The sequence below is a fragment of the Jaculus jaculus genome, chromosome 5, assembly GCF_020740685.1.
Source record: "Jaculus jaculus isolate mJacJac1 chromosome 5, mJacJac1.mat.Y.cur, whole genome shotgun sequence".
Taxonomy (NCBI): Eukaryota; Metazoa; Chordata; class Mammalia; order Rodentia; family Dipodidae; genus Jaculus; species Jaculus jaculus.
The window spans coordinates 145,126,308-145,137,826 of record NC_059106.1 but is presented as its reverse complement, the minus strand read 5'-3'; the positions used below and the strand labels follow the sequence as shown (position 1 = coordinate 145,137,826).

General features: G+C 41.6%; 1 non-coding gene across 1 annotated transcript; it reads right to left on the bottom strand.

Moving 5' to 3' along the window:
* Window positions 1-10,565: 10,565 nt before the first annotated feature.
* LOC123461019 lies at window positions 10,566-10,756 on the bottom strand. Its single transcript, XR_006637350.1, has one exon. It is a non-coding gene; the product is annotated as a U2 spliceosomal RNA (small nuclear RNA).
* Window positions 10,757-11,519: the final 763 nt, after the last annotated feature.

Here is an 11,519-nt window from a genome sequence, read left to right as displayed (position 1 = left end):
TGATGATACTGCGGCTGTGGCTTCCTCTGCATACAGGTACTCATTGACACTTTTATTGTACACCCCCCCCCAAAAGGAATAAGTATATTATGTGAGCAAAGGGTAAGGAATTTTTGACCTTGGATAATCCTTAAACATTTAATAAGTAAGGGATTTAGGGGTGTGAACTGCTGGACTCTGCTGATCCAGAACACACACACACACACACACACACACACACACACACACACACAGATCACAAGAACAATCACATTAAGCCCACCTGTTGCTTTCAACAGATTTGGGGGACCATAGTTACAGACCTCATTTTCTTCAACACTATGATCATTGAGAGACCAAGGAGAAGTAATGTGCTGCATCTGGCTTCTGTGACCTTGCTTAGTGGCTGGACATTGCTGCTGCCATTTAAAATCAGCCATTTTGACTCAGATGAGGAACTAGCTGACTAATGTGCTATTTTTGCTTCTGTATCCATGCTTGCTTAGCTATAGCCCCTCCTCCCCTCCTTGATTCCTGGGAAGCCTCCACTTGAAGGACATTCCAGAGATACCTAGCTATGGAGGAGGCTCTGGCCTCTTGCAAAAGATAAGTTCTGCAAACAGCTCTTGAAATAGGTTCTGCCAACAATTTACTACCTAAGATAAGTAGGCTGGAGTTCCCACGCACACCCTCTCTGAAATTCCCATGCGCACCCTCTTAGAACCAATCATTTTAAAAGTCGCAATATGATGTAAACTTTTCTTTATAAACCCCTTTCCTCTGAGGGTCGGGGCTCTCTCCCCCACTACCGCTGTGCCCGACTGTGTGGACAGAGCCCAGGCCTAGGCTTGCAATAAAGAAATCTGCTGCTTTTACATTGGAGTGTCTTGGCTTCTGTGGCGGTTCTCTGGGTAACTCCTGGGTGACCGGGGTGAAAGACCAAAAAGAAATAACACGTAACTAACTAATTAAACAATGACACTGCCATTGTAGGACAAACCATTGTGAACAGAGGAGGATCCTGGGCTGGGCTCAGATAAGGAACTAACTGATTAAAGTGCCCCTTTGCTTCTGTAACTCATGCTCACTTGCTCAACAGGACATTCCAGAAATACTTAGCTGTTGGGGCCTCCAGCCCCTTGCAAAAGATAGGATCTACACGCAGTCTGCTGACCAGCGATGAGCAACTAGAAATGTTCCCATGCACACCTTCTTGGAACCAATCATTTTAAAAGATGCTATGTGATGTAACCCCTTTTTGCCCCTTCCCACTCTTTTCCTTTATAAACCCCTACTTTTAGAAGGTTGGGGCTCTCTCCCACTCCCGCTGTGTTGGTCTGTGTGAATTGAGTCCCTGCTTAAGCTTGACATTAAAAGAAACCTGTTGCTTTTACATTCGAGTGTCTCGGCTTCTGTGGTGGTCCTCTAGGTGACTCCTGGGTGACCGGGGGTCTTGGCTCCTGGTCAAGGGTCTTGGCACAACAATCATTACTTTTTATATATGGGTGTTGTTTGGAGTCAAAAATCCAACCAGACCCCTTGTAAAGGTACCTACAGTATAGATTAAGATAAGTCAGCCCCTCTAAACACAGCTTGTCAATATCAGTCACCTGTATACATCCAGGCAGAGGAAACTGTAAGGTTTGCAAATGATCAAATACCATGCAAGACCACTCTGAGGTAGGGAAAAAGCTTTTTATTGGGTCCAAGCTGCTGGGCTCTCTTATAGGAGAAGAGAGATAGAACAGCCTGCATGACTCTGGATAGTTTGGGTTTTTATAGAATTTTTTCCTTTTGGGAGGGGGATACTGAAGACAATGGATGGGGAATGCAGGGAATAGCAGAGGCCAAATGGAAAAATCAGAGGGACAGAGATCAAATGGTGGAGGAGATTTCACAAGGAGAAGAGCCAGGCTCTCTCTGAGATAAGATCAAGCTATGGCTGAGGGCATTGTTAAGTCAGGTGAGTGGTAGTTAGGCAATATAAACAACCAAAGTCGCATCAGTCAGGCTGCTGTTCTTGTCCTTCATTTCAATGCCATCTTGGGACCCTTGTCCTACCTAAGAGAAACCAAATCTCATTATTGTAAGCGGGTGCATTACACAGTTGAAAAGATTAACTTTAAACTTTAAAGCAAGTTACAAGTAAGGGATTTAGCATCTCACAGCAATAGTATCACAAAAACTATTTGTAAGTGGAAGGTTCAGGAATAACCAAAACAAGGAGACCACTCTGAGGCAAAGATGGAAGCTTTTATTCAGAGAAAACATGAGCTGCCACACTGACTCTCAAGAGCAGAGCACAGTCAACTTGAAATTCCAGATAGTGTGCTATGTAGGGTTCTTCAGTTGGGGAAGGTGAGGAAGACAAAAGTTAAGAAACAGGTTTCTTTAGGGGAGATCTAAGATAGCCAGGGTGTGACACCAGAACAGAGAACACAAGATAAGTGGGGAGGAAAACTAGGCCTGGGGCATTGTTAGGCAATGAGGGGATAATGGCTAGGTGAGGAATGTGGATGATCCACTTCTTTGTGTGTCCCCAGCCTGCTGTCTTTGGTGACTTTATTTTGTCCTGACTGAACATTCCAGGCTTTTGTTAATTATAATATACAAAGGTCATTTTTTTTTTTTCATGCTGACCATAATGGCAATGAATTCTTATGGGAGAGGCTGGATAATGCAGTTGATGGGTCTCCATTCAGGGCAGGTGATGAAGAGGCAGTTTCATGAGGGCTAGATGTGGCAGAGTGGTGAGATCAACAGCACTAATGTAGAATGTTGTTACAACTAGGCCTGAATGAAACAGAGATTTCTCTGGTACCATCCCTGTATTGAGCTGGCTTCAGGGAAGTTGCTGGCAGGCACCTGTTAGAAGGTGAGGGAGATGGGATCTGTGCTCCCTGTGAAAAGACAAAAGGAAGAATAAAGGAGCTTGATACTCTGGTCAACAGCTATGACATAAAAATGCCAGGTGTAAGGGAGGATGAGCATTCAGAGACCAGGGCTAGAGGTTTTGGGGCAAGATAGTGGAGGCAGAGGGGCATTTTGGGATCAAGGGAAGAGTAGGAACACAAGATAGTTTAAGTTCGAGAGTGTCCCTTGGGGTGGCAGTGTACTTATCCCTGGATAAAATAGGGTAAGGGCTAACGACGGAGGAGCCTAAAGAATACCTCTGATTCTGGCTAAGGCAACTGGGAGGAGCTGGAGTCAGGATAGGTGAAGTTAAGAGGGACTGGCAGAGGCAGAAATGATGAGTTAATATTAAAGTTTAGTATTTTAAGTTAGCATCAGACAGGGGAGCCGATTAGTATGACTCATTGTTTATATTGTAGTTATATTTTGTAGTTATATTTTTTTTCTTCCCACTAGGTGTTTAAGACCATGTAGGAGGCCAGAATTAACAATATTTTTGAAGTCAGTAATGGCACTATAGAAGAGACTTTTAGGGACCTGTGAGGAGTTCTATGACTCTCAGCATTGTCATCTGCTAGGGTAAATCAAGGCCATGATGACCAAGTGGCCCTCTTGCCCCGGCCAGCGGGGAGTCGAACAAGGACTTGAGGAGAAGCTAACCTGAATGGGGGGAGGCAAACAGACACAAGAAGGAGACCAAGCTAGGTATTTGTCAAGGTCTCAAAGTTTATTTTTACACATAGCTTTTTATAGGGTTGTAGGGGGGGAAGGAGTCATAATCAGGCCAGAGCTCACAGGGTTACTGGCTAAATGCAATTTCTTTGTTTCTTCATCAATTACCAGCAGCACCAGGAGAGACTATCACCCAGGTGTAACGGCTTCTTCATTTCTGGTAATAGATCATTAGATGAGGAAATAAAAACTTAACTTGCTATATGGCAGTTTCTGTCAACATGGCCAAGGTTTGGTTCATAGCTCCCAACATCTCCTCCCTTCTTTTATACAAAAAGAGGGGAAGGCCCGCTTTTGTTATGAGCATGTAAGGACCAGCATATGGTCCAGGGCCAGTTTAGGATAAATAAGTTTTTTTTTTTTTTTTTTTGTGAGAGTAAAAATGCAAAGTCAAAGCTTGTAAGCTAAACTCTGTGTTCAGTACATAGTAGAGATTAGCAGATGTGTGTGTGAAACTATTAGATAAGCATTGGAAGGTATAAAAACCCCAGCTGCTCAGCAACCATTGTCTCAGTCTCCCCAACACTATGACTGACTAAAAGGCTACTCAGCAGTCCTGACTGATACCCCCGCGAGTACAACACTGATCCGAATTCATCAGCCCGACACTCTGTCCGAACGCTGTCCGAATGATCATCCGTAAGCTAAAGCACTAGCTTACGCCAGCGGACCAAGACTCGGCTGGAAGTGCAGCAAACCGGAAAAAGCGTCGCAGCTCGAACTTCGCATTGTCAGCCCGTAAAACATCATAAAGCGTCGCAGCTCAAATCTTGCGTTGTCAGGACGTATACATGTTAGACTCGTTAGAAATATTCCTGTGCTAGTAGCGATGAATATACCTTGGTTATATATTATATTAGCTATAATATTATTTGTGATAGTTTGGACTTGCTTGTGTGTGACTTTCATCCCAGTAAACTCCTTTGCAAGTATACCAGTGTCTGAGTATCATTGACCTTCGCCAGCGGAATCCTCTCAACCAATCATCTTTGAGAGTGCTCGTGACAGCTTTGCAGTGGTGGGCATTAACCAACTGGGGGAGTAGGGACCAAACTACTCCCATGGGATGTCTTTTTCCCACAATCTTTGGCCCTTGGTACCTTTTGGGGAGGGGAAGTAGGGCCTATGTGGCCAGAGAGTGAGGCTCGGCCTTAATGATAACAGTTATGGTACCAACCTCCATGTAAGTCAGGTTTTTCTTTCAGGGAATTCAGAAGTGGTCAGAAAGGGACCTTCCTTTGTGGTGCTTTGCCTTGCACCCATGTTGGTGCCCATATCACACCCACTTTATTGTGAGCCAATATGCATAGGTCTGAATCCTATGCAGCTCCTGTAGGAGGGGTAGCTATGTGGCCATGACAAGTACACCACAGCAATAGCAGAGGTGTAGAGGACACCAGTGTAATAAATGAGTACAGAATGTATATAGTATAGTAAATGAGTACAGAATGTAAGATCAAGGGAGAGTGACAGCTGCAGGTGGTAGGTCTTCAGTGGCAACGCCTCCATCTGCCAGCTCCAGTCTGTGATAATGAACCTGCAAAGGCTGCATCTTAATGGCATCAATCTGTTGACCTATAAAACACATGATTTTATTTATAATAACAGGTCCAATTGTGAGTAGGAGGAGTAAAATAAGTAAAGGTCCCTCCAGCTTTGTCCTGTTAGGTAAAAAAGGAGATTCTCTCAGGGAAGTATTTCTTCCCTGGATAAGTGAGATATCACTGGAGGATCATCAGCTTGTTTTAGAAGTCTTTCTGGCAGCCATCTCGCAGCATTTTCTTTGGTGTCAAACAAGCATGCTGATCCTCGGCCCCAAATGAGTACTGGTTCTGGGCCATTCCATTTTAAGGTTAAAGGATCTTTCCACATGGCTTTGGCAAAGGTATTTTTTGTGTTTGTGTGCCAAAAGCAATTAGCAGCTGACTTTCCTTGAGCATCAAGGGTTAAAAAGTTTAAGACAAACAAAGATTGATGAAGAATGTTTCTTGGGGAGCATTTTATGGGAAATAAATCTCCCATTTTTAACTTTTGGAGGGTATGTTTAATAGTTTGCTGGGCTCGATCAACAATTCCTTGACCCTGGGGATTGTATGGTATACATGTAATATGTTTAATTTGTAATTGATGACAGCTTGGCTGAATACTCCTCCATCCTGCCGGTAGCTGATGAAGAAACAAAGGCATTGCAGCCCACTGCTGAATAGCGGGCCTCCCCTCTTTTGTATAAAACAAGGGAGGAGATGTCGGGAGCCATAGAGCAAAAGCCTCTCCATTTTACCTGGGCTTGCTCATAAACTGACTCATTATTCAGAAAGCTGGTCCATCCAGCTTTCTGCTAGGTACTTCTGAAACTGGTCAGCAGACTACTTACAGAATCTTATCTTTTGCAAAATGCCAGTTTATGGTCAGGATGTGAAACCTGGTGCAGTCAGGATGTGAAGCCAGTGAGGCAAGATTAGATGAACACCTAATTACATCCCCTCTAGGTTTCCTGACAAGTCCTTGCCCTGGCCACATCCCCTTCCCCCTACAACTCCTTGCCCTGACCACGTCCCCTTCTCCCTACAACCCTATATAAACCTATGTGTAAGAATAAACTCTCGAGGCCATGACAAATGTCTAGCATGGTCTCCTTCTTGTGTCTATTTGCCTACTTTCATTCAGGTTGATTTTCACCTCGCTTCTTTGTTTGATTCCCTGCTGGCTGGGGCAGGTGATAGTCTCTCCTGGTGCTGCTGGTAATTGATGAAGAAACAAAGAAATTGCATTTAGCCAGTAACCCTGTGAGCTCTGGCCTGATTATGACTCCTTCCCCCTACAACCCTATAAAAAGGTATGTATAAAAATAAACTTTGAGACCTTGAAAAATACCTAGCTTGGTCTCCTTTTTGTGTCTGTTTGCATACCCCATTCAGGTTAGCTTCTCCTTGAGTCCTTGTTTGACTCCCTGCTGGCCAGGGCAAGTGGCGTCCAAATGTGGGGTTTGAGGTACAAAGAAAAAACCTGAATGTCACTTAAGTGGAATGCCGTTCCCGCCATTGAATCACCACCCCACCAGGGGGGTGAGTGAAGATCCGCATAGAGGTCACTGCAGGCAGTCCGCACCTGTAATACAGACCCACACCGTGATCACCACATAAATCCCACCTGTGATACAGATCTGCTAAGGTAAGACAAGTGACGAATTCTAACACAAACTATTTAAAGAATATTCAGTCAAATTTGCAAGACACAAGAATTGCAGGGTTTCTTTTTGCACTTCTTTTCCTCCTTTTACTTTTGGTTGGTGCCATCACATGGAATTGCAACATAGCGACAGGGCAACTGAAGCCTTTTGGCCAGGGCTACCCTCTGGCATTGGCTGAAGGCCCCTAGCTCCCTGTGCGAATCCCGACAGCCCATTTGGGCATTGGCAAAGACCTCCTATCTATCCTCTCTTCCTATCAACAAAACTGGGTATGCAACAGCCTGTAAATGCAGTTAGAGCAGCTGCCAGTTCTTGAAATTGTGGTCAGGATCACATCAAGCTCACTGGGGAATCCCCCGTGCTGGTTCTCTGACCAGGAATGTTGCCCTTTGATCTTACCATTTCTCCTCTTTCCTTTTCTATCATGGGACAGACCCTAAGTAAGCAGGAACTTTTTATCCTGGGACTTAAAAACTCCCTCAAGCCACATGGCTTTGGCAAAAGTATTTTTTGTATTTGTGTGCCAAAAGTGATCAGCAGCTGAATTTCCTTGAGTGTCAAGGTTAAAAAGTTTAGGACAAACAGTGCATGATGAAGAATGTTTTTTGAAGAGCCTTTTATGGGATATAAATCCCCCGTTTTTAACTTTTGGAGGGTAAATGGATCCAGAAGAGGGCCCCCTCCTGCCAGAACACCCCAGTGGGTGTAAAGTCAGTGGCACAAATGACCAGGAGAAGAGGCTTTTTATAAGAGATAAAAGTGACTCTTTGGCTCAGAATTGTAGCCTCCACTATCTTCAGGGCCTCTAAAATTTACCACAGGTAAACTAAATGTAAAATGCTAACAAGGAGTGTAAGGGAATTAAAAAATAAATAAATAAATAAAAAGCAATCCTTTAGGTCAATAATGATTTTATAATGTCCTGCAGGAATTGCTACTGGAGTGTGGAGGCCTGGTTGTAGGGCCCCAATAGGTCCCATGGCCTTATTAATTTCTCTAAGGTCCTGGAGCAATACAAAGATAGGAGTATTCCAAGGAGAGGTGGTAGGTCCAACATGGCCTGCAGCAAGTTGTTCCTGCACTAACATCGTGGCTGTAGCTAATTTCAGAAGTCAAGGGCCATTTATACATTTAAGGTATTTTTTTTTTTTTTTTAATCTTTGGTTACAGATTTCTCTCTGAGTGTTTAAGACCATGCAGATAGCCAAAAGTTAATTAGGGATTAATTTTAGAGGTCATTAATGGCTCTCCAAAAGAGACTTTAGGGACACAGGAGTAGCCCCATAGTTTACTGGTGTCTTGCCTGTTAGGATGAGTCAGGGCCATGCTGGCCAAGTAATTTTCCCTTCTTTGGGAAGTCAGGAGGGCCGATTGTTCTTCAATTGTGACTCTCCTGTTTTAGACTGTACACCAATTTTGTTTGGGTCTTCATATCCTCCCTGCTCAGGAAGACAGGTGACTTACCAGGGGGCCAGTGTAGAAGTGTCCCATCATCTCCAGTGGCCTCATGACATGGGAGTACAGGCCAAAATATTGACACTTTTTACTTTAATGATTCCAGTTAGCTTTGGCTTATACATAGGTGATTAACAATCAGAAAGGAAGTTAGCCTGGATATGTGTACATATAGAGCACATCTGATTACTGAAATAGACTTAGTTAAAGAATGGCACAAGGGCTTTTAAAATCATTTTGTCCTATCTTTAAAAATTTTTGTTGTACTGTGGCAGCATAAGCCATATATCTGAGGCATAGGAAGTAGGCACATCTCACATTTTAAATATCTAGCATTTATAAATATAGGCAGAACCTGTTACCAGTCTTGCAAACAGTACCAATTGATTTATAAACTTAACTAATTTAACCTAGAAATTATCAGAAAAGAACAAGTAAGACAGTATAAGGTCTTAGCACCTGTGTGAAAACATCTTTGATTAGTTAGTAGAAATTACCCAGAAAACATTGGAAACAGAACCATGGAGCTTGAATTTTATATATATATGTATATATGTATATATGTATATATATATATATATATACACACATATATATTTTAGATGAGAACCATTGTTTGAGCATGAGGCTGTACCCTAAAGTAGGGAATATGTCTTAAGAGTTAATTTTGTTATAAGCACTGAACTTAAGATGCAAAAATTGAGATGGTTACTTTACATATAATAGAGTAGAATTTGTTTTTTCCTGAGCCAAAATAGCTAGCTAAATATTAATATAACCCTTGATAAATTTTTTTGAAAGAAAAAACATTATTTGACAAACAATGATTTTGTCTTAAACTTGATAGCTATTGATTTTATGTAACACAGAAATTTTTATTAACATAGAACAATTTTATGTTTTACCCATGACTTAAATTTGATAAAGTTTAAGTAAGCTATCCCAACAACTCCCAGAAAGATGAAAGTTATTATTACTGAAATTAAATCACTTAAACCTAAGTGATTAAACCTAGTTATGACCATTCAATAAAATTAGCATAAATAAGACAGAAGCTATCTGTAAAGTCACAATGTCTTTAGGTGTGAGTACTTCACCTTTGGAAATTGACCATTTCTATGTGAGCCTTAATCTTTAAAATAGTTAAAACCTTGATGAAAAGAGGAACCTAATTTACTTTACTGAGAGAGTCTTAAAGCCAGTTTTATAACCCTTAAATCATAACAAATTAGCATCAGTGAACTGTTAATGAGTGAGGCCTTATCATAAGACTCAGTTTATCTATTTAACATTTTGTCTAGTGAGATACTTTATCTAACAGATGTGACTTTAGGTGTTCATAAGAGATGAACTAAAGAGAACCACAGTTATATGCTGTATTCCCTTTTCCTTGTCAAGAGACAATTGGCCATTTTTGTCTCTAGTCAGAGTCTGGGGGACACATGGCTTAAACCTGCATGGGGCTTGAGATAAAGGGAGTTCCACCTGTTTATTATTATTATTATTATTATTATTATTATTATTATTATTATTTAGAGTCCAGTTTCCATGAATTTAAGTAGCATATGTTGGAAAGCAAGAGCAAAATGAAATTACAGAGCAGAGAGATAAGCATCTTGACATTTCTTTTCTATTCTATTCTGAAGTTGTTTGTTTTTACATAGCAAATTTACCCATTTGCAAAACACAAGGTGATAGACTCTTGTCTATGTTTAACCTGGTTAAGCCTCCAATTGCATCTGTACTTATGACTTTGTGACCCACCTAACATAGGTATCACCTGTGTCTAATGTAAGATGAATTTAGATTAAGACTATGTCCCTATATAAAACTTTTAGAGTATCCTTAAGAGTCTGTAAACAGTTGAAGAATCTCTAACTTTAGGCATGGTGTTTAGGTTTAGCCTGAAAATTCTTTCCTACATACGCACATATTTATCCACATACTTTAACATTCTTTTTTTTTTTTTTTTTTTGGTTTTTTGAGGTAAGGTCTCTAGCCCAGGCTGACCTGGAATTCACTATGGAGTCTCAGGGTGGCCTTGAACTCACAGCAATCCTCCTACCTCTGCCTCTCAAGTGCTGGGATTAAAGACGTGCGCCACCACGCCCAGCCACATACTTTAACATTCTTAGTACCACTCAAACAGCATTTTTAACGAGCATTCTATGTCCCAACATTGAAAAATTCTTTTCCAGTTCCTTCAATCAATTCATCTCACCCCATCATTAATTATCTTTTCTCTCTCTCCCTCTCTCTCTCTCTCTCTCTCTCTCTCTCTTTTTTTTCTCCCCCGAGGGGGTGCACCATTCCTGGAAGTAATGCAATACCAGGTGGATGTGTGGAGTGGACGGAGTAAGCTCCTATTCCAACTCCAAGCTCCAAAAATCCATTTAATATATTGTCCTTGGATAGCGGACGTATCAGATATTAAACTGATAAGAATAGATACTACATGTGATCTTAGCCAAAAGGACGAGAAGCGATTATCTTTCTTATAAGGCTATTAAAATTTACACCAAATTAATCCTATTACTCACTAACAAGTGAGTAGTCTAACAAAATTTTATGTCATTAATATCAATAAGACACTAAATTAAGGCAAATATTGTTGTTATCTTGAGGCAGGCTGGCCTAGAAGTCAGGTCAGTTACCTCCTCCTTTTAAGTAACAGGACATTACAAGCTTTTTAAAAAAATATCTGACAAATTATAAGTTACTTCTTTAGAGGAAGTTTTGTTGTTTTTAATGATCCTCTATGTAAGGTGAACTTGACCTAGAACAAATATCTGGCAAATTCACTCCTTAAAAGACATTTAACTTTTCCTTTTTAATTTCTATGCTTAGTGTAAGATTTCCGGGGGAGGGCGAACCTTCCGTGGTGGGAGACCCGCGCCCAAGAACCAAGACCGAGCCACTGGATGCAAAGGCAAGAGGCAGCTTTATTGTTCACACAGGCGCCTGCGGGCACTCCAGTCCTTCGAGAGGCTGAGCGCGCCGGGCAAGGGGAAGGGTCTCTTTTTATAGGGTTTAGGGAGAGCAGAAGCAGGTTTACAGAAGCAGAAGCATGATTTCCGTCCCAGCACTGATTACTGGTTACTTATTAATAGACTTGGAGTCGGTGGGGATCCTCTTTTTTTTTTTTTTTTTTTTTTCTCGGAAACATCCTGACAGGGTTATCTATAGTACATTAGGCGGGGTTAATGGTCAAGCTATGATCACAAGGTTGTTTGCCTGTCTGCATCTGGGG